A 21894-nucleotide genomic window follows, 5' to 3' on the forward strand; every position below is an offset into this window, starting at 1 on the left:
ACTGTTAAACCACGTGGTGTGTACAAAGAGCCACTGCATCCATCGTATGGGATTGTGTGATGTAGATTCACAAGCACCTTTATTCTCAGTCCGTTATTCTTTGACGGGAATACACGCAAGGGCTTGTCAGGTATACCGTGGCGTCCGCACGTTATCGAGACCGTCGTGTACAGCATGTGATTTCTGCTTTGGAAGAGCGCAATTGTTTGAAAACCACTGTTTTCATGCAAGATGAGGCAAATCCCCGTGTTATTCGTCCAGTAAAATATATGCTTAATGCAACCTTCCACGAACTTTTTATCTCCAGAGGTTTCCCAGATGCATGGTCTACCAGATCACCTGATCTAAATCCGTGTGAGTTTTAGCTCTGGGGACGTCTTAAGGAAAGCGTTTACCGGGGATATGTTCGGTCTATTCTTGATCTGAAGGTCAGTATACAGGCACGTTGCTCAGATTCCACCGCAACTCCTGCGAGCAACCGTTGATCACGTCATTTTCCAGATACAGCATCTCGTCGACATCTCCAGTGGCCATATTGAACAAATTGTGAAAGCAGCAGTCAACATTATGCCTTTCCCACTTGTTTGACCTTTTCTGCCCCCATCCTGTTCCTAACATATGGAACCATTTCTATGTGTATTTCTTGGATTCACAGCACCAGATTTGCACCTGGTGGCTAAAACTGGAACTATTTTTTTTTCAAGCGTCAATCGGTTCCGCATTAACGCATTAGCATATCTACCAAGTTTCGCTGCCATCCAATAATTACAGCCTACAATGGCGCGCTGTAAGTAGCTGCATTTTAATTACACTGACATGAAAAAGTCATGGGATACCTCCACATATCGTGTCGGAGATCGTTTTCCCCCGTAGTGAAGTAACTCGACGTGGCACGAACTCAACAAGTCGTTGGAATTCCCCTGCAGAGATACTGAGCCATGTTGCCTCTATACTCAGCCATAATTGCGAAAATGTTGATAGTGCAGGATCTTGTGCACGAACTGATCTCTCGATTACGTCCCATAAATGGTCGATGGAGTTCATGTCAGGCGAACTGAGTGACCAAATCATTCGCTCGAACTGTCCAAAATTTTCTTCAAACCAGTCGCGAACAATTGTGTCATCCATAAAAATTGCGTTGTTGTTTGGAAGCATGAACTGCACGAATGGCTACAAATTGTCTCCAAGTAGACGTACATAACGATTTTTAGTCAATGCTCTGTTCAGTTGGACCAAGGGACCCAAGCCTATCCATGTAAACTCAGCCCACACCTTTATGGAGTCACCGCTACTTTGCACAACCTTGTTGACAACTTGGGTCCGTGGCTTCGTGGGGTCTGCTTCACATTCGAGCCCTACCATCTGCTCTTACCAACTGAAATCTGGACTCACCTGACCATGCTACGGTTTTCTAGTCTATAGGGTTCAAGCAATATGGTCATGAGCCCAGAAGAGGCGCTGTAGGTGATATCGTGTTGTTAGCAAACACACTCGTGTCGGTTGTCTGCTGCCATAGCGCATTAACGTTAAATATCGCCTCACTCTCCTAAAGGATACGTTCGTCGTACATCCCGCAATGAGTTTTGCAGTTACTTCACGCAGTGTTGCTTGCCTGTTAGCACTGACAACTGTACGCAACCGCCACTGCTCTCGGTCGTTAAGTGAAGGCTGTCGGCCACTGCGTTGTCCGTGGTGTGAGGTAATGCCTGAAATCTGGTAGTGTCGGCATGCTCTTGACGCTGTGGATCTTGGAATATTGAATTCCCCAACGATTTCCGAAATGTGTCTAGCTCCAACTACCATTCCGCGTTCAGAGTCTGTTAATTCCCGTCGTGCGGGAATCACAAGAGTTCAAAGGACAGATCCGCCAATGCAGTGCCCTTTTATTCCTTGTTTATGCGACGCTACTGCCATCTGTATATGTACACACATCGCTATACGATGACTCGTCAGCTCAGTGTATAACCAACCGTTCGACGATTGCGGCAGAAGTTCGAAATGGCCTAGTCCATTCTTCATGGTGGAGATGGTGGAGATTGGTGTCGAAGTTCGATGCACCCGTTCCTCGACGTTCTCTGTTACCTCCTGCCGCATGGGGTCGACATTCATGGCTGCTATCCCCTGAGTACTCTGTCCGACAGTGGGTTTTTCTTCTCGACTCGGTGCCACCACTTTATGAATTCCTCTGTCGTCGTGACTTCCTTTACTAGGAGAGCTTACTACGCGTCTTCTGCGACTCCTTTCACCAAGTTGAGATTTTTCCACTTCTGTCATATTCGAAGTAAGATGTGGCATAGGCCAAAACATTCTATATATAGGACTGTATTATCTCTCCATGAGGCTGGGCACTGTTCTTCAATTGTTCTTCCGCTAAGCAGACTTGCTGGTGATTGTCGCCGAATGTTTTCAGTTCTCCCCAGAATTTGTGCCAGCTATTTAGCTTCTCTTCATTCTTCTATAACCACTGCTGGGTTGTGCCTTCCAAGTAAAAGTACACATTAACCAAGTACGTCATGCCCTTCCACCTATTGTATTTGGCGACTCAGTCGATTTCTTTCAGCGATTTCGCTGGGTCCTGACCAGCGTTCCGGGAAACACTGATAGGTGGCTGATGTGCAGGTGACTTACTGCCATTTTGGAATCCATCTCTCTCATGAATACAAAGATCTTAGGAACTTTTTACTGCTAGTATTCTGGTTCCTGTCCATGTAGGCGACGGCTTTTACGTTGCATAATTGGAGCCAAGGTGACGTTTTGAAGTACCAGATGTCTCCACCATAGAATGTCGCGTCGAAATCACAGTCAAGTCCAAATGCGAAGATAGGGACGTCAGTGTTGTACAACACTAATAACTTAAAGCGCGTTCATTACTGACACCATTGTACTGCCAGAACAAAACTGAACTCCTGGGCGGAGAGTATACCTGCCTATACAAACATCGAATATCCCAGAATGAACAAAACTTACAAACAGAATATATTTCAAGAACATTCCAAATACGATAACTACCAAATAGCTGTGTGCGCCAGAGCTCGTGGCAGTGTCGTTTATATGTCAACGACTTTCAGCTTTATTTAAGATATTAACACTGCTATCGGCAAGATGAATTACTATCTCTCTTCAGCTGTCAGAAGGGTGCAAAACCTATGGCTTAAACCAAATGCGAATAAATCCCAAGTAATTTCAATATCCTAATAGAAACAAATTAGCTCAGAATTCTGCGACGGATCGTTACCTTTTCGTCTAGACTCTAGACAGTATTCCAACACCATACCAGAAAACGGCGAATGAACTGGGTGTAACTTTGGATGAACACCTCAGCTGGTCGAAAATACTGTTCCGCATGTAGGGCATCTTCCGCTTGCCTCTATACCCTCAAAGAGTTTCAGAACCTCAGGATGTGAAACGTAAACTTGTGCATTTATTCGTTCTGGCGAACCTTCCGTATTGCTATCTAATCAAACAGGGCATCAGTATTGAAAACTATAGACGGGTAGAACCAATCGTCAATGCTTGTGTGCGTTATGTGTGGAACATCCTTCCATATGATCACGTCGGAGCTTCATACGTCCAGTTAGGATTGTTGCAGCCAGACAAGGTGCACCCTGTCGAGTGTAAGAAAAAGATGAAGCATTTCCTTTTGTCAGTCACATAACGTTTCTCAGAAAAATTAACATAAAAAACTACATATACAAAATTTTAGAAAGTTTAGAGAAAATTATTGTGCATGACTTCGTACACAATGGTAAGGAGAGGTGAGCGACAGTATGGTGCAGGAACTGTCGTTGTAGGAAAGCTGGACAGCGCCAGAAATGATTAGTGAACAAGTTAACACAGTAGCCAGAAGACTTATTTAACTTGTATTTCTCCAAACATACAAAGACTTTTTACAAATAGTGCAGTAAGTAACGGAGTTCAGCTATCACAATGTCAACTAGGATGAGGCTTGCTGTACTATGCATGAATGTAGGTGCATTCCACAATGGGTCTAAGTGCAAGTCGTTTGCGTGGCTGCTGCCGGCCGTCCTATATCGCGGCGGCAGAGGGCGCTCGTAGTCCACAGACGGAGGTGTGGCTCAGTGGGAGCGCACCACAGGGTCCGCTAGATCCCACACGACCGCTGTTGGCGTCAGACAGAAACCTGCTGTTCTGTTGCCAACTTCGCGACGCCTGTAGGGTGGTATTGATACGTGACATCACAGAGATAAGAATAAAAACTTTTTTATATGACTGAAATGTCCCAGGTGCACCGTTTCCCCGCTCTGGAAACTTGAAGGTTTTGATTTTGGACTCCATTATGGAATCGTTTAGCCACAACCACCATGTCTGGAAATGGAAAATCCTGAGGCAACTAGAGCCTTCCACCATCAACAGAGATTTACCATAAACGTGTGAGCTGGTATTGTTCACAATCATCCGATTGGGCCGCATCTTCTGCCCAACACACTCAGTGGAGGAAATGACCATATGTTTCTCAGTGAACTACTATCGGAAATGTTGGATAATGTCCCGCTGACAGTTAGGCGATGATTATGGTTCAAGTGTGATGTAGCCCCGCCACATTTTTGCTGTTGATGTCAGAGAACATTTAGACCATAGTTTCCCCAGTTGCTGGACTGGGAGGGATGAGACCGTACCGTGGCCACAACGTTCGCCTGACCCCATTGGTATGCATTTTTTGAAGCGGGAGATAAAACGTATGCTGTATGAGACACCGATAGACACTCCAGAAGAGCTGGTTGCCCGACTGACTGACTCTGCAGCCATTATTCATGAAACACATTGTCGTTTCAGTAGCGTTATTCAATCATTACCACTCAGGTACCAGTTTTTCCTTAATGTAAACGAATGGTATTTTCAGTAGCATCTCTCAAACAATATTCATCACGCTACATTTTGTACACCAACAGTGTCAAAAACCTTTATAGACCCCAAGAGGGAAAAGTGTGTACCTGTGGCCTTTTTTGCTTTTTTGTTTTCACCTCCTACAAAAACTCTAAAATCTTTTATTTGTAGTTTCTTTACGTGCGTCATATGGCCAAGTCTCTCTGTCAAACAGTATAGCAGTTTCGGTTGAAACTTTCGGGCTGAGAGGCCATGATTGATACACGCAACAATTCTCTAACGTTTCGTCTCCGACTGAGGGAGACATCTTCGGTGGGGAAGGGAAACGGTACCCGAATTCATGGAGCTGTATACAGGGCACCGCCAACGACTACGCCGCAGCGGTAACACCAGTTCCCGTCAGATCGCCGAAGTTAAGCGCTGTTGGGCTTGGCTAGTACTTGGATGGGTGACCGTCTAATTCTGCCGAGCGCTGTTGGCGAGCGGGCTGCATTCAGTCTTTGTGAGGCCAATTGACGATCTTACTGACCGCGAAGTAGCTGCTCTGGTCACGAAAACGTACAACGGCAGGGAGAGCGGTGTGCTGAACATTGCCTTTCCATATCCGCATCCAGTGACTTCAACCGGCTAATGATGACACGGCGGTCGGTCGGTACCGCTAGACCTTCCGAGGCCTGTTCGGACGCAGTTTAAAGTTTAGAGGGCACCACCATTCGTCACGTGATACCGAATGCGCGATATTTCTGGCTGGTGCCAGCGTTTTGGATTAATAGTAATCGATCATCGATGTGTTAGCGCAAGGTCGACATCCATGTTTTATCTAACTTAACACTTTCTTCTCTTCCATTAAAATTATTATGGTGTTTGTAAATCTCTACGTCTCTCTACACATGCGTGCATGTGGCTCTGAGCACTATGGGACTTAACATCTGTGGTAATCAGTCCCCTAGAACTTAGAACTACTTAAACCTAACTAACCTAAGGACATCACACACATCCATGCCCAAGGCAGGATTCGAACCTGCGACCGTAGCAGTCGCGCGGTTCCGGACTGAGCGCCTGAACCGCTAGACCACCGCGGCCGGCTGCGTGCATGTCTTTGCTGAAATGCTCGTCTCACAGAATATTATTTCGTGGTTTTCATCTCGTAAAACATGTTCTGCTACAGCCGATTTGTCAGCACTTCCCAGGCGGCTGTTCCTTTTGTGCTCGGCCAAACGAGTTTTAATACTTGTTTCCTTGCTTCCAGTGTATGCTTGCCCACAACTACAAGGAGTTTTATATACCCCAAGTGTCGCTAGTGGATGCTGTACAACGTACGTCTTTTCCCGTTCTTAAATATTCTTTTATCTTATTGATGGTTATAAAAATATTTTCAACTCCATACTTGGCCATCACTTTCCCAATGCCATCTGTGATCTTGGTATAAACAGGAGGAAAACGTTCCACGTTAGTCCTGACTTTCTCTGTTATTGGATAGAGTCCTCGACCCACCTGTTTACTGGAGGAACCATTTCTCTTGAAAGGCAACAGTATGTGATCAAGCTCATATTGTAAATTAATCGGCTGCTAAACTTTATTAGTCCTGGCCACCAAGATTTATTGTCAACTTTTTTTTTGTCTTGGGTGATGGCTGAATCCCTTATGGAGGTACCGATCAATGTGTCCAGCTCTCCTGTACACACTATGTCTCAGAAATGCGTCCGCGCATTTGATTATAGACACACCCAGAAAATTAATTCAGTGAGACGAGCGTTTTAGCAAAGACAATGTATTATCATGTGCGCATGTATAGAGAGACCATATAGATTTACAAACACAAATCATTTCAACAGAAAAGAAAAAGTTGTTAAATTAGATAAAATAGGGATGTTGACTTGCGCCAACAGATTGACGATTGATTACTCTTAACCAAGAACGATGGCGACAGCCAGAGATAAACTCGCAATCGGCATCGCGTGACGAATGGTGGCGCTCTCTATGCGGCTCTATAAACGCGCGGGGCGTCTCGAACCCTTCAATGCTTTAACTCCACCACGTCGACGCCAGCGATTTGCCTGGACCTGCAAAACGCGGATGACGAGATTTGGCAGAACAATCTTGTGTACAAAATGCTGACACAGATGAACATCCCCGACATCTCTGTCAAGATCGCAGATAATTTCCTCCGCGATAGAATCTTCTTGGTTACTCAGCAATGAAAACGCTCAAGCTTACGTCAAATGTCGATGAGTACCACTCAAGACTCTGTATTGTCTCCCATCCTCTTTAATATTTATGTTAATGATATGCCAGTCATCCCACACTGCCACCTGGCGTTTTACGCCCTGATACGGCGCTTTATAGGTTCGGCCGAACACGGATCAGCTCGTTGCTCGACTCCAGAGGCAGGTGGACGCGACAGTGACCTGTTGTTCCAACAAGATTGCCCTCAATGCCGCCAAAGCTACGGCAGTCTGCTTCACTAAATGGCGTCTAATCCTCCGCCAAAACATCACTGTTGCAGGTGTCCAGGTCTCATGGTCCCCTGATACCAAATATCTAGATGTCTGGCTGAACAAAAAAAACTGCTCTTCCAACGACTTGCAGATACGTCACTCAAAAAGGACAAAAGCTAATAAAAGCGTTGTACCCAACGTTCAACAGCAGGGCACTGAGCCTAGAAACAAAGCTCCGACTGTACCGGATGGTTGTCCACCCTCCCCTCACCTATGGCTCCACTGCGTGGGCTACGATTAGTGCCTCCCAGATGCAGAACCTCCAGCGCCTGCAGATTAAGGGGCCTGCAAGCCCCTCCCCTCAAGAGGGTAGTTACCCTCCACGAGGAAACGGACATGGTCACTCTGAAGACGTCCATTCGAGAGAAGACAAGGCGTCTCTATGAAGAAATGGATGCCCCGCGCGAAACGGTCGCTGACTTACAAAACATTGGAACCACGACTCCCCGCCACTGGCAGCGCCACCCTGTTCCTCTCACAATCCTTGTAGAATCATATTCCGACCATGGCTAACGATAGCCCTGTTACGGCCACTAATGAAGTGTCAATGCTGAACTGACCACTCTGTATGTGTCGACCATCATAAGCCACCAATGTCGGTATCTAAGGTTGTTGTGTTACCTATTGCCTGCACCTTGAACTTCCACCGACGGAGGGTGATATGGGAGTTTTTACGGAAGTAAACACCAGCCGTGAAAGTCTACATTGTATGGGAGTACCAATTGATCCCGTCTACTTCCAGCCATGTTTGTTCATCTTTTTTCTCAGTCATTTTCCACTTTCTTCATGACTTATATTCGGTCACGTTACTCTATCTCTCCCTCTCCCTCTCCCACCCCCACTCACACGTCTATTGTTGCCAGTGCCCTCAGTTTGAATCTACGTCCGTGTAATTTTTCTTTGTTGTACTACTTTTCATGGACTATGGAAAAACCATATTTTCGTTCTCTGCTATAGCTGCAATCGATTCCATCGTTAATAGTATAACCGAGTGAGGGAGCGCAGTGGTTTAGCCCACTGGACTCGCATTCGGGAGGACGACGGGTTCAAACCCGCAATCGGCCATCGTGATTTAGGTTTTCCGTGATTTCGCTAAATCACTTAAGGCAAATGCCAGGAAGGTTCCTTCTAAAGGGCACGTCGGCTTTCCTCCTCCATCTTTCCCTAATCCCAGCTTGTGCTCCATCTCTAATCACCTCATTGTCAAGGGGTTCTTAAAGACTAATCTCCTTCTCCTCTTCCTCCGCCTATTAGTTATTGAACATTATGTAAAATATGCAGATTGCGTGGTTATATGTTAGAGAGTACCTGATGGCCGTGATCTTGTCGTTATAAATAAACTGTATTAAGACTGGCAATGGAATTCAAATTGTTCCTCAAAAACTTGTTGATGGTATGGACGCCTAAATCGGTTACAGTGGAATAAAAACAAAACTGCCACACTCCTTTTTTAGATGATTTTCATTAAAAAGGACACGCGACATATTAGTAACACGGGCCGTGCGTCTGCATCTACATCTATACTCCGCAAGCCATCCAGTGGTGTCTTGCGGAGGGTACTTTGTGTTCCGCTGCGCTTTCCCCGTTTCCCGTTCCAGTCGCCAATGTTGGCGGGGAAAACGCTTGCCGGTAAGTCTCCGTGTGTGCTAGAATCCCTCTAATATTGTCTTCATGGTTTTTTCGTGACATATGCGTATAAGTAATCAATATGTTTGTTGACGCTTCCAGGAACGTAAGCTCCCGAAATTTTAACAGTAAGCCACATCGTGAAGCTGGCTAGCGTTGCTAGCTCTGTATCGCGGGTCCTGGGTTCGACTCCTGGAAGGGTTCATCTCATCATCATTTAGGAAGTGATGAGATTGGAACTGGAAATATTGAGGACTTGTACAGGCGCTGATGACCTCGATGTTAAGCGCCCCACAAACCAACATCAACATCGTCATCACACCGTGATGCAGAATGCCTCTCTTGCTGCGTTTGCCACTGGAATTGGTTGATAATCTCCATGAAATTTCCGTGCTCACTAAATGAAACTGTAAGGAAAGGCGCTGCTCTTCTTTGGATCTTCTTTATTTCCTTTATCAATCTTATCTTCTTTATTTCCTTTATCAATCTTATCTTCTTTATTTCCTTTATCAATCTGCTACAGACCCCATATTGACGAGTAGTATTCAAGTACTGGTCGAACAAGTGCTCTGTAAGCTACCGTATTGGTTGTCGGATCACATTTCCTGCAGGTTTTTCCAATGAATCTCACTCTGGCATCTGAAACTCAGATATCCTGGAACATTCCGACCAAAAAATGTAATCGTTTAAAGTAACTGTTGGCGCTGTTTTTTTAAGTTTCTGTACACGAAAACATATATTTTAGTTAAACTTTCAGTTAAAAATCGGATATAATAAAAAAACTGACAATTTTTATGAGGTGACTCAACACAGCTGTCAGTAAATTAAATAGTTGCATGTTTGCCATCAGCTGTAGAAATTTATTATTTATTTTCTGTCCAGGTATCTATATTTCTCATGTTTGCATGGGTTCCTTAGCGTTCTCGTGTTAACAGAGTTAATTCTCGAGTTATCACCTTCATGGTCGTCTTGTACAATCATACTGAAGTCAGTTTTGTGCCTTTTATAAGTGGTTCTATAAACATTTCAAGATTTTGATCGTTTTCATTTCATCCAATGAAAAGTTGAATTCTTCAGGGTGAAGAAAAATTCACACACTCGGACTTCGCAGCGCGATTCCTCACCTACTAGCAATACAAAAATGTCTCTCAAAAACTTTCGTCTTTCATATATTTACGGCAGTAAATGGACGTTAAAGACTGGCAGCCATGCAACACTAAACACTGTAATCACTTGTGCGGTAGCTACCTCTGCCAGGAAGTAGCACTGGTGCTGTGCAGATGGTGCAGTGGATTGCATTTTGGATTAGCATGCAGGAGGTCTCGGGTTCGTTTCTGGATCGAGGCCTATTTATTTTTATTTGCTAAATGTAGTCTGCGTGGTACGGTATCTAGCGGCTTGATCGTCATAGAGCGATTATAGTGGGTCTCCTACAGAACATTTGCACTTATGTACTACGAACATAGAAGGGGAAGTATAATCGCTTTCATCGGTTAGCTATTAAAGCCTAATTTGCACGTCGTGGACGCGAATTGTTTCGCAGTAGTGCATCTACTAGATCCTAAACCTGTTTTCTGCGTACCCCCCCCCCCCCCCTGCCCCCGCCCAAAGGTCCCATTGACTAGTACCAACTATTATTATTGATATGTTCAGGTCCATTACATTTTGTTAGGACCTTACGTCACCAGTAGCGCTAACAACGTACTTTGCAAATAATTTCCAACCTCGGTTACCATTCGTATTTATTATCTGCATGGAACCACTAATTATGCCTACCAACGTTGAGTTTGATAAGCGCATGCTGTTTAGTAAGTGTCTCATGCGTTATTGTTATTATTATTACAGAATGAAATTTTTCACTCTGCAGCAGAGTGTGCGCTGATATGAAATTTCCTGACGTTAAAACTGTGTGTTGGACGACTCGAACTCGGAACCTTTGCCTTTCGCGGACAAGTTCTCTACCGATATCTTGTTTTCTTTATCCCATTTTTTTCGTTATTGTTCGTTGTATTTGCTCGGGGCTGACGTCCCGTGACGCTTGTTCAAGTTCATCGTTGATCCATTAACTCAGTTTTTTATTACAGAGAAGAGCTAACGCTCTGACCAAACACGTTGAGCTACCGTGTCGGCGTCAGACTGAGCACCCCAAGCTCTCCTCACAGCTTTTCTTCCGTCAGTAACTCATCTTCTACCTTCCAAACTTCACAGAAGCTCTCCTGTGAATATATTCTTGGAATGCAGTTCTCTTGTCTGACTACTACGTCCCAAGTTGATGTCGTTGTTCACGAAAACCTTTTTTTATATTGAAGGGTAATACATCACTATTGTTTGTTTGATAATTGTGAAGTTTCAAAAGAAGTGTTCGTCCGTCACGCTGAAATATTTGACTATGTAATGGAAACTAATTTTGGGTTGTTTTATGGGAAAAGTCTGATCAAACATGCGAACAATAAATTGCGAGTATCGGGCAACCAATGTTTTCATTTGTGATGTGAAAAGCCCGGCACACTTGGACAACGAAGCCTTTCTACAGAAATTATCGATTAAAGGCAAGTATTAAATTCGTTTTTATATTCTTCTTTCAGAACTTGCCTTCGCAATGGAAACATCAGACGCTATACCAGCGTTCGACTTGCTACAAAGGCATTGTCAAAACTTTGATTAATGCAACGTTTAAGTTTCATGGAGAATTTGTTTGCATGTTTCTAAATATAGTGAAATTAATGGCTAATGGGAAATGCGAGTGTTTCGTATCTACATCTACATGGATACTCTGAAAATCACAGTTTAGTGCCTGGCAGAGGGTTCATCGAACCACCTTCACAATTCTCTATTATTCCAGTCTCATATAGCGCGCGCGAAGAATGAACACCTATATCTTTCCGTACGAACTCTGATTTCCCTCATTTTATCAGGGTGGTCGTTTATCCCTATGTAGGTCGGTGTCAACCAAATATTTTCGCATTCGGAGGAGAAAGTTGGTGATTGGAATTTCGTGAGAAGATTCCGCCCCAACGAAAACGCCTTTGTTTTAATGATGTCCACCCCAAATCCTGTATCATTTCAATGTCACTCTCTCCCCTATTTCGCGATAATACAAAACGTGCTGCCCTTCTTTGAAATTTTTCGACGTACTCCGTCAATCCCATCTGGTAAGGATCCCTCACAGCGCAGCAGTATTCTGAAAGAGGACGGACAAGCGTAGTGTAGGCAGTCTCCATAGTAGATTCGCAGTACGCAAATGGGTTGTGTGTATGTAAGAATCAGAATTTAATGCAAAATCACGAGGACCACGCATATATTACTTGGGGTCTCTGCAGAATTTTAACATCGGGACTATCATTACAGTTACCCGCAATATCAATAATCTGAGAAGACAGTTACGATCGCGGAGCAGAACTCTCAGTGGTTTACAAAGTGCGCAGCATGTCGAATCTTGTAAGCCACTGCACGATACTATATACCGTGCTGCCTGCTGCATGTACTAGAAAACAGCACTTTTCTATTATAGTGGTCTCTCCTATGAGATTTCATAGCTATTAGCACTCCGAGAGCGTCGACCACGTGTAACGCAAGTCTCGGTTTTCAAACAAGCTTTCGTGCAAACCGACCTTAACGTTAACGAGACGGTTTCTGTTACCGTTTTAATTTTTTTTTTTTTTCAAGTTCATTCAGAAGCAGAATGAGGCAAAGTCCCATCACTGTGACTAGGTCCTGGGAGGAATGATGTGATCATTATTTTTATACTGAATGTTACTGGCTTTCGGACATACGTAGTTGTTACGCCGAATTTTGCAGAGATTGTTACGGGACAGATTTTTTTCCCGAAACTGTTCCGAAACCTAATTAATAGTCAGTTATCCAAATTAAACTACCCGTATTTAATTCAAATTGAAATCGACACATGAAAATGATAATGTTAATGAAACAAACGGCAGTGATTTCAAAACTAGTAATTACTTGTCAATTTAATTTTGAAGGTGGCTGTTGTCTATGTGTGGTTGAATATATAAAAGTGGCCGGTGTGTGGGCTGCGAAGTGTGTGGCTGGCTGTGGCAAAACTAAATGAAATGAAACTGTCTACTGCGTGGTGAAGCCATTCAAAGCACACTGTATTTTGAGATCTTACCGCCAACCAGCACAGATGAACGCTTGAAAGCAAATACCATAGCAATCACACGACACTCTCATCGGGAAACGCTTAACAGGGAAAGCCTCGTTACACCAAACCACATTTGATTATCTACTATTCTACTGCTAAGACTATTTTTGGGGGCAGGGGGGATATAGCCTTAATTTATCAATGTCTTATAGACGATCTTCATTGCCTTTAAACATTGCCTCCTTCGGGTCATTTAAATTAGGTCATCCAATTTCTCAACAAAAACATAAGACATATGCGCTGTCATGAATAACACTTTGGTAATGCATAGGAATCCTATGTGAGAAAATTTTGTGGTAACTTCCACAATGAAAATTTATTTCCATAAAACACTGGTATCAGCATGCGAGAAAGGACATCCTTACGGGCTCGCGGAGAGGCCGCGTGGTTTGAGGCGCAATGTCACGAATTGCGTGGCCCCTCCCGCCGGACGTTCGAGTCCTCCCTCGGACATATGTGTGTGTGTGTGTGTGTGTGTGTGTGTGTGTGTGTGTGTGTGTGTTGTTCTTAGCATAAGTTAGTTTAAGTTAGTTCAAGTAGTGTGTAAGTCTAGGGACCGACGACCTCAGCAGTTTGGTTCCTTAGGAATTCTCACACATTTGTCCATTTTGACATCCTTACGCTGACGGTTGCTGGTGCCTCATTTACTCATTAGATAACCTTAAATTAAAAGCCTTGTGCGTCCTAAAAGGGTTCTATTTGTTGAATCACATATGAAATTAAAGGAAAGGAAATAATGGATTAGCACATTCGTAACTGGATCCATACACAGAAGATGAAAGACAGGCAGAAGATAGACTATCGCCATACATTCAGATATAGCAAAGACTAATTCCGTTTAACAGTAAATAAAACAAGCATAAATACGGGGTGCAATCAGTCATTTGAAAAATATTCATACGCAAAAACGAAGGATAAAGCGCACCTGGCTGAGTAACTGAACAAAGGTAGCAAGCACGTGAATTATCATTAATGGTTGAAAATTGACAAAATAAACAACACACATTCGAAAAATATTAAGTGAAATGTAATAGTGACGATCAAATAATGAACAGAAAAATCTGACGTCTCGTCATGTTCGTAGTGGTACCTACGAACAAAGCAAGTTTCAGAAACAAATCCAGGATTAATATCACACGGAATTCATTGTAACAGGAGAGTACGATTTGAATTAGAAAAAGATGTAGCTGAAGACTCTTGAATGAAATACGAACACTCGAGTTCAGTGGGACAAAGCACAACGATAAAGGATACAAAGAATAAATATTAAAACTACAGCAAGAAAACGAATTACACACACACACACACACACACACACACACACACGCAAAGACACTGTTACACACGGATTCAATCTGAAGAGCGTATTATTCTTACATAACTAAACCTCGCGAAGCACTTCACACTTTCATAACTGAAAATTCGAATCGAACAAAGCAAGTCTCTGAATAAACTAGTCAGTCATGGAAATTCTGCCAGTCCCTACTCTAAATAAATCATGGACATTATTCCGGAAACAAAGTTGAATAGAAAATTATGAACTCCTTCAGTTAGACTGAAGACGTACACAATCTTTCACGATTTTAAGTTACCAGTCGCGCTGTTGATCGACGATGTTCACTCACCAAAATCCAGTAGCAGTCTGCACGAGCATGCTTGCTAACCAGGTAAATGGAAGTGACCAAAGGGGTTCCTTCCACCACCAACCCAACAACAGTAGAACCATTAACACAGAGGTGACAGAACTCTTTTCCTTGGTCAAGCTACTCAGCGTTGGTCTTGCTGCTACTACAGCAGACGGAGGACACTACACTACAACCTTCTTGGAAATACAAAGCAGACACACACATCCACTAACTCTTTTATGCAAGAGGGGAGGGAAAGGAAAGAACATAGGAATAAAATATACAAGCAATATAAAATATATGAGTGGGTTGCATGGGAAAAAATGATAAATAGTTTTGCCGGCCGGGGTGGCCGAGCGGTTCTAGGCGCTACAGTCTGGAACCGCGCGACCGCTACGGTCTCAGGTTCGAATCCTGCCTCGGGCATGGATATGTGTGATGTCCGTAGGTTAGTTATATTTAAGTATTTCTAAGTTCTAGGGGACTGATGACCTCAGAAGTTAAGTCCCATAGTGCTCAGAGCCATTTTTTGATAAATAGTTATAAATACATATACATGTTTTAAACTGATGCAGAACACATGTCATTTGCATCATAACGTTAACTATGGTTGAAATAAACTATTCCACTGTACAATCTTCTCCCAGATTAAGTTAAAAAGTGCTCCGAAAATGAGAGGTGCTAATATGGATGGAATAACAAGGTAAACCAAGCAAAATACGGAGGCATTTTAATTTCTCTTCGGTGAAATATATGTGTAATGCTTCTTTCTAAGTCGGGGCCGCTGGCAGTCTATGGGAACGTGAGACGCGCAGCCGTTCAGTGGCTATCATGGGATAAAAATGTTTCTACCTGTAGCTGAGTCCTAAAGGGGCCCATTCACAACCCGACTGGTCTGCCGACCCATCCGTTGACCGGGTCGCCGACTCGACAGACTGTGTGTGGACACCGGAGACAGCTTGGCAGACTATACCTGCCTGCACTGATGCATTGTGGGCTGTCAAGTAGCAGTTGGGGCTAGCAAGTAGAAGTCTCCGAGTCGAACCGATTTATCCGGACCACGGACGCGACTACGGACCCATCAGATGAAAAGATTGTGGTAGACCTCCTCGGTGGATGGGTCGGCAGACTCGTCCACTTGTGTACAGGAGGCCTTTTAAGGCAGGTATTCCGCGTAGGTGGCCTTTGTCAGAGAAAATGCTGCCGCGTGCATATAAAAGCCTCACAGAGCTGTGAAGGCGACTTTCGCCAGGCCGCAAACTGCCATTGTGAGAAGCTGTGCAAAGAAAGCTTTCGAAATACATGGGAATCTGCAATCACGTGGAAAACATGACGCATTCAGGCCGACAGAAATCCGATTCATTCAAAGTAGGACAGCAGGAGCGGTTGCTTAAATTCTGTAAGGCAGTTCCGAGCTGATTCGCCAAAATTATTTTTGGAGCGGAGAGAGATAGTCGCGAGTGCATATGTGCAGCCCTAGTCATTGGCACAAACGTGAAACCAATCTCATGGTGTGAGGAAAGTTCTGCTTTTGACATCTTGTGAGACAGAGACATACATTACTAGTTAATCACGGTAGGTTCTTGAGGAGAAGGGATATTGTTGTTATTGTTATAAACTTTTCATCGGTCATAACTCAGAAGGTCTGTTAAGATTGCTTGAAGAAAACCCAGTGCTGGCAGAACCAACAAGAATTCTGAGTAGGATGGAGGTACAAACTTCGTCTTAGGTGCTGCACAGAGGACTCTTCTTCTTGGGCAGGCAGAGGGAGAGATGCTTTCACCTTAGAGCTGCAGAGAGGGACGAGTCTGTTCCAGTGGTGTCCATAGATACTTGGGCCGAACTTATAACTTTCAGCTGTCACTGTAGCCATCCTCTGCACCTGAGCCTTAGAGCGATGGTTAGAACAAACCGCATTCGCACGAATGGTGACGAGTGGACCGCGAAGTTGTTTGTTGGAATTTAGAGACATGGTTTTCTTAATTATTTTACACAGTCTGCTAGTTAAACTTAACATACACTTGGGCAAGGGTGCTGGTGCTTACATTTACTGTCCCGGCTTTTTTTCGTTGGTCTGTTGAATAATTCCGCAGTCATTGGGCGTTTATGTGGACATAGCTAAGTGTATCATTTCATTTCCAGCTGCACGTTCCAAGATCTCACCGTGTTCGCTTCACAATTCATTTGAGCCTTATCGACTTTATTATTAATTGCTTCGTCTATTGGAATCCAAGTAATGTATTTTACTAATAGACAATATCTTATAGTGACCTACACTGAGGTGACAAAAGTCATGGTATACCTCTTAATATCGTGTCGCGCCTCCTTTTTCCCGGTGTGGTGCAGCAACTGGACGTGGCATATACTCAACAACTCGTTCGAAGCCCACGCAGAAATACTGAGCCATGCTGCCTCTATAACTGTCCATTATTGCGAGTGTGTTGCCAGTGCAGGATTTTGTGCACGAACTGGCTTCTAGATTATATGCCACAATTTGTTTTCAGTTGGAGGCCAAATCATTCGTTGGAGTAGAACCGCTAACAATTGTGGCCCGGTGACAAGTTGCACTGCTGTCCTTAAAAATGACATTGTTTGGGAACGTGAAGTATGAATAGCTGCAAATGGTCTCCAAATAGTCGAACATAACCATTTCCTATCAATGATCGGTTCAGTGAGACCAGAGGACCCAGTCCACTCCATGTAAACACAGCCCACACCGTTATGGAGCCACCACCAGCTTGAGCAGTACCTTGTTGACAACTTGGATCCGTGGCTTCGCGGGGTCTGCACCGCCAGCTCTTATCAACTCAAATCGGTACTCATCCGACCAGGCCATAGTTTTCTAGTCGCGTAGGATCCAACCGATACGGCCACGAGCCCAGGAAAGGCACTGCAGGCGATTTCATGCTGTTAGCAAAGGCACTCACGAAATTCGTCTGCTGCCATAGCCCATTAACGCCAAATTTCGCAGCACTCCCCTAACGTATACGTTCGTCATATGTACCACATTGATTCCTCCTATTATTTCAAGCAGTAATGCTTGTCTGTTAGCACTGACAGCTCTACTCAAACGCCGCTGCTCTCGGTCGTTAAGTGAAGGCCATCGGCCATTACGTTGTCCGTGGTGTGAGGTAACGCCCGAAATTTGGTATTCTCGGCACACTCTTGACTCTGTGGATGTCAGAGTATTGAATTCCCCAACGATTTCAGAAACTGATTATCCCATGCGTCTAGCTTCAAGTACCACTCCGCGTTTAAATTCCCGTCGGGTGGCCATAATCATGTCGGAAACCTTTTCTCACGAATCCCCTAAATGCAAATGACAGCTCCACTAATTCACTGCTCTTTTACCGTGTGTGCGTATCGCATCCCATAACTTTTTTCACCTCAGTGAATGGTCTCATTTCGTAGTTTGATGATACCTGTTTTCCCATTATATCTATTTGAGTTATGGGACACATATTTCATGTGTGACTGGGTCACCCTTATTTAAATTCAGATTGCGCGACTTATTCCTTAATACTGCATATTACCTAATGGGAAGCGGTCTGTTCAGCGTATAGGTTACCGGGTTCAGATCTTTTTAGCATCTCAGGGGTATGCTAAATGCTCATCCGTGATCTCACAAGACGATACATACGTTTGAGAGAGGAATGTTGCATGATAATCAATCTCGTCTTAAAAATACTACAACTTTTTGTAGACACGACTATTTAGCTTTCGATAAAACAAAATGGACCTGCAATTAACTAAACGTGATAACATCACAATTTTTTACTCAGTTAACTGAAACGTTACTAGAACCACTAACGCTACACAAATATCTTAAAAGTACTAATTCCTATGGATAAATCACATGTAGATATTGATTCACTGATAGCATACCAGGTAAACTGCATCAAGCCTGTGAAAGGAACTATTTACAAAACACTTGCATAACATAGGCGTATACTACAATGTTTCTGAAGAATCTCAAACTATGATAGTTATGGAGGATTTCAAACATGTGAGCAGACTAACGACATGCATTATAACTTGCTTTTCTATTCACGTAAATGTTTGCAGATATTGTTATTGACTTGTCGACGGTTATAGGTAAAATAATGGAGTTATTACACAATAAAGCACAATTTATGTTTCACAATCTTTTGTTGCATACGACCCATGTTTTCGGGTTGAAGCCCATTTTTTAATGTCACAATGTTCTGAAGGTTTATTAATGCATTATTATGTACAACCAAGAAGAGTCCGCAATAACCAAATAAATTAAAAAATAGCTATGTATAAATTAGACCTACAGTATACGAAACGATAGCTCAATATCTAACATAAAGTGCTAGTTAAATGGACAAGAATACAATCACTTATCGTTGGGGTGTAGAATAACTGAACTGAGTACTTGTAAGTGTTCGAGCAGTAAACAAGAGTAGCGAGTTCTAGTAGAACACACAAGCGGTATCGTTAAAGGAAACGCGGAATCAGAGTTTTCTTCGTCTATTTTGCCAGAATACAGAGGCCGTGGGTAGACAGTACCTGTTAGAAAGATATTTTCAACTTTGAAGACAAATACACTGAAAAACCAAAGAAACTGGTACACCTGCCTAATATCGTGTAGGGCTCCTGCCAGCGCGCAGAAGTGCCGCAACACGAGGTGGCATGGACTCGACTAATGTCTGAAGTAGTGCTAGAGGGGAGTGACACCATGAATGCTGCTGGGCTGTCCGTAAAGAGTACAAGGTGGTGGATATCTCTTCTGAACAGCAGGTTGCAAGGCACCACAGATACGCTCAATAATTTTCTTGTTTGGGGCGTTTGGTGGCCAGCGGAAGTGTTTAAACTCAGTGTTCCTGGTGCCCCTCTGTAGCAATTATGAACGTGTGGGGTGTCGCATTGTCCTGCTGGAATTTCCCAAGTACCTCGGGATGCACAATGGACATGAATGGATGCAGGTGATCAGACAGGATGCTTACGTACGTGTCACCTGTCAGAGTCGTGTCTAGACATATCAGGAGTCACATATCACTCTAATGCATACGCCCCACACCATTACAAAGCCTCCACCAGCTTAAGAAGTCCACTGCTGACATGCAGGCTCCATGGATTCATGAGGTTGTCTCCATACCCGCACACGTCCATCCACTCGATACAATTTGAAACGAGACTCGTCCGACCATGTTCCGGTTATCAACAGTCCAGTGTCAGTATTGACGGGTCCAGGCGAAGCGTAGAGCTTTGTGTCGTCCAGTCATCAAGGGTACACGAGTGGGCCTTTGGCTCCGAAAGCCCATGTCGATGATTTTTCGTCGAATGGTTCACACGCTGACACTTTTTGATGGCCCAACATTGAAATCTGCAACAATTTGCGGAAGGTCTGCACTTCTGTCACGTTGAACGATTCTCTTTAGTCGTCGTTGGTCCCGTTCTTACAGGATCTTTTTCCGGCCGCAGCGATGTCGGAGATTTGATGTTTTACCGGATTCCTGATATTCGCGGTACACTCGTGAAACGGTCGTACGAGAAAACCCCATTTCATTGCTACCTCGGAGATACTGTGTCCCATCGCTCGTGCGCTGACTATAACATCACGTTGAAACTCACTTAAATTTTGATAACCTGCCGTTGTAGCAGTAGTAATCATCTAACAACTGCGCCAGACACTTCTTGTCTTATAAAGGCGTTGCCGACCGCAGTGCCGTATTCTGCCTGTTTACATATCTCTGTATTTGAATACGCAAGCCTATACCAGTTTCTTTGGGACTTCAGTGTAGTTCCCAGTGGATAAAAGTAGAATATACAACATCATATGTAAGAAGACTGGATCATATTATACAAGAAGAACGGGGAGATCAGTCCTCACCGGACTGAAGGAAGGCCAAAGATCCCGGAAATTGCTGAATATTGACCTTCGCACAGAATTGTTTATAAAGCAGATGCAAATACAGCATCACCTTTCATATCTTGAACCTACAACAGAAAAGACCGATACTTACGTGGTCTGACAACACTAAAAGTCGAAAAAATATAAAAATCATCGTTCTGAGAAATTACTTCTATGCCAGAGTGAGTTCATTTACTCGGCCATGTAGAATACTGCTAAATTAGTGAAGATAGCGATTCCACACCTCTTTGTTTATTCAGTTAGTAAGCTTTCTATGAAATTTATCTGTATATTAAATATTGAATATTCTTTTTCAAAAACTTTCTTCTTGTGTAACGTGTTCTTAAGATATTGTATTCAAGTGCTGAGCAATACTGACTGTTGGTTGGTCCTGTATTGTGCTCTTGGACAGTGTCACGAAACAACACTTTAATCCTAGTGAAATGCTGAATTTGAAAAATGAAAATGAATCTAATTAAATCCCAAAAGAAATCAATTGTGTACTCAGTGAAAACAGTTCCACTGAAACTCAATACTGAAGTATGTTATGAAAGTTATGTAACGTGAAGTACTATGTCTGACTTGAAATATCCAAAAAATAAAATACTGCTCAACTCGGAAGAAAATAAATGTTTGAGATTACCTTCACAGTTCAGTGTAAATTAATCTGCTTGCTTAACACAATACCTGAAAATTCTGACTACGTACTGTTTGCTCACAAGAATGCAAAGTGAGATCTTCCCTGAAAGAAAAAAACTTACCTCTTGTTCATCAGGCTGCTTTGAATCTGGTGTACTGATATTCTCAAAAGCAAATTCAAATTAGTAAATGCAGCAGTTAAAGAAAAGTAAAGTACTCACTACTAAACTTTTCTTTGCTTGTCAGAAACAACCTGTGGCTGCGTGTGGTGTAAGGTGCAATGGAAGCACGATAAAATATTTACAACTTTATTAAGAATGATGGAGGACGGTTTTACTTTAAATAAAAGTGTTATTGAAGAATTAAACTCTGATTACTGTCAAAAAACACTGTACAACATAAGAAAAGTTTAACAATTATGAGATTCACTCATTACAAAAATTACAGATATTTCAACCAATTGCGTTATTTGTAACTTAATGAAAACAAAGAAATAAAATTAGCACTAATAATGAATATTATTAGTTATCCATAGGACAAATATTTCCTTCAGTTAACAGTTTTGACAAACAAACATTTAATTCTTCCACGTGTGCTAGTTACCTTGAAATATTTATCCAA

The 21894-nt window shown here is 43.1% G+C and overlaps 1 protein-coding gene and 1 pseudogene across 1 annotated transcript in view; both read left to right on the forward strand.

Moving 5' to 3' along the window:
• The window catches only part of LOC124555577 (linear gramicidin synthase subunit D-like), a 417445-nt gene that overhangs the window by 46172 nt on the left and 349379 nt on the right, over window positions 1-21894 (forward strand). The window lies entirely within an intron of this gene.
• Window positions 5208-5326, forward strand: LOC124557284 (annotated as a pseudogene).

Source organism: Schistocerca americana, chromosome X (assembly GCF_021461395.2).
Source record: "Schistocerca americana isolate TAMUIC-IGC-003095 chromosome X, iqSchAmer2.1, whole genome shotgun sequence".
NCBI classification, from domain to species: domain Eukaryota; kingdom Metazoa; phylum Arthropoda; class Insecta; order Orthoptera; family Acrididae; genus Schistocerca; species Schistocerca americana.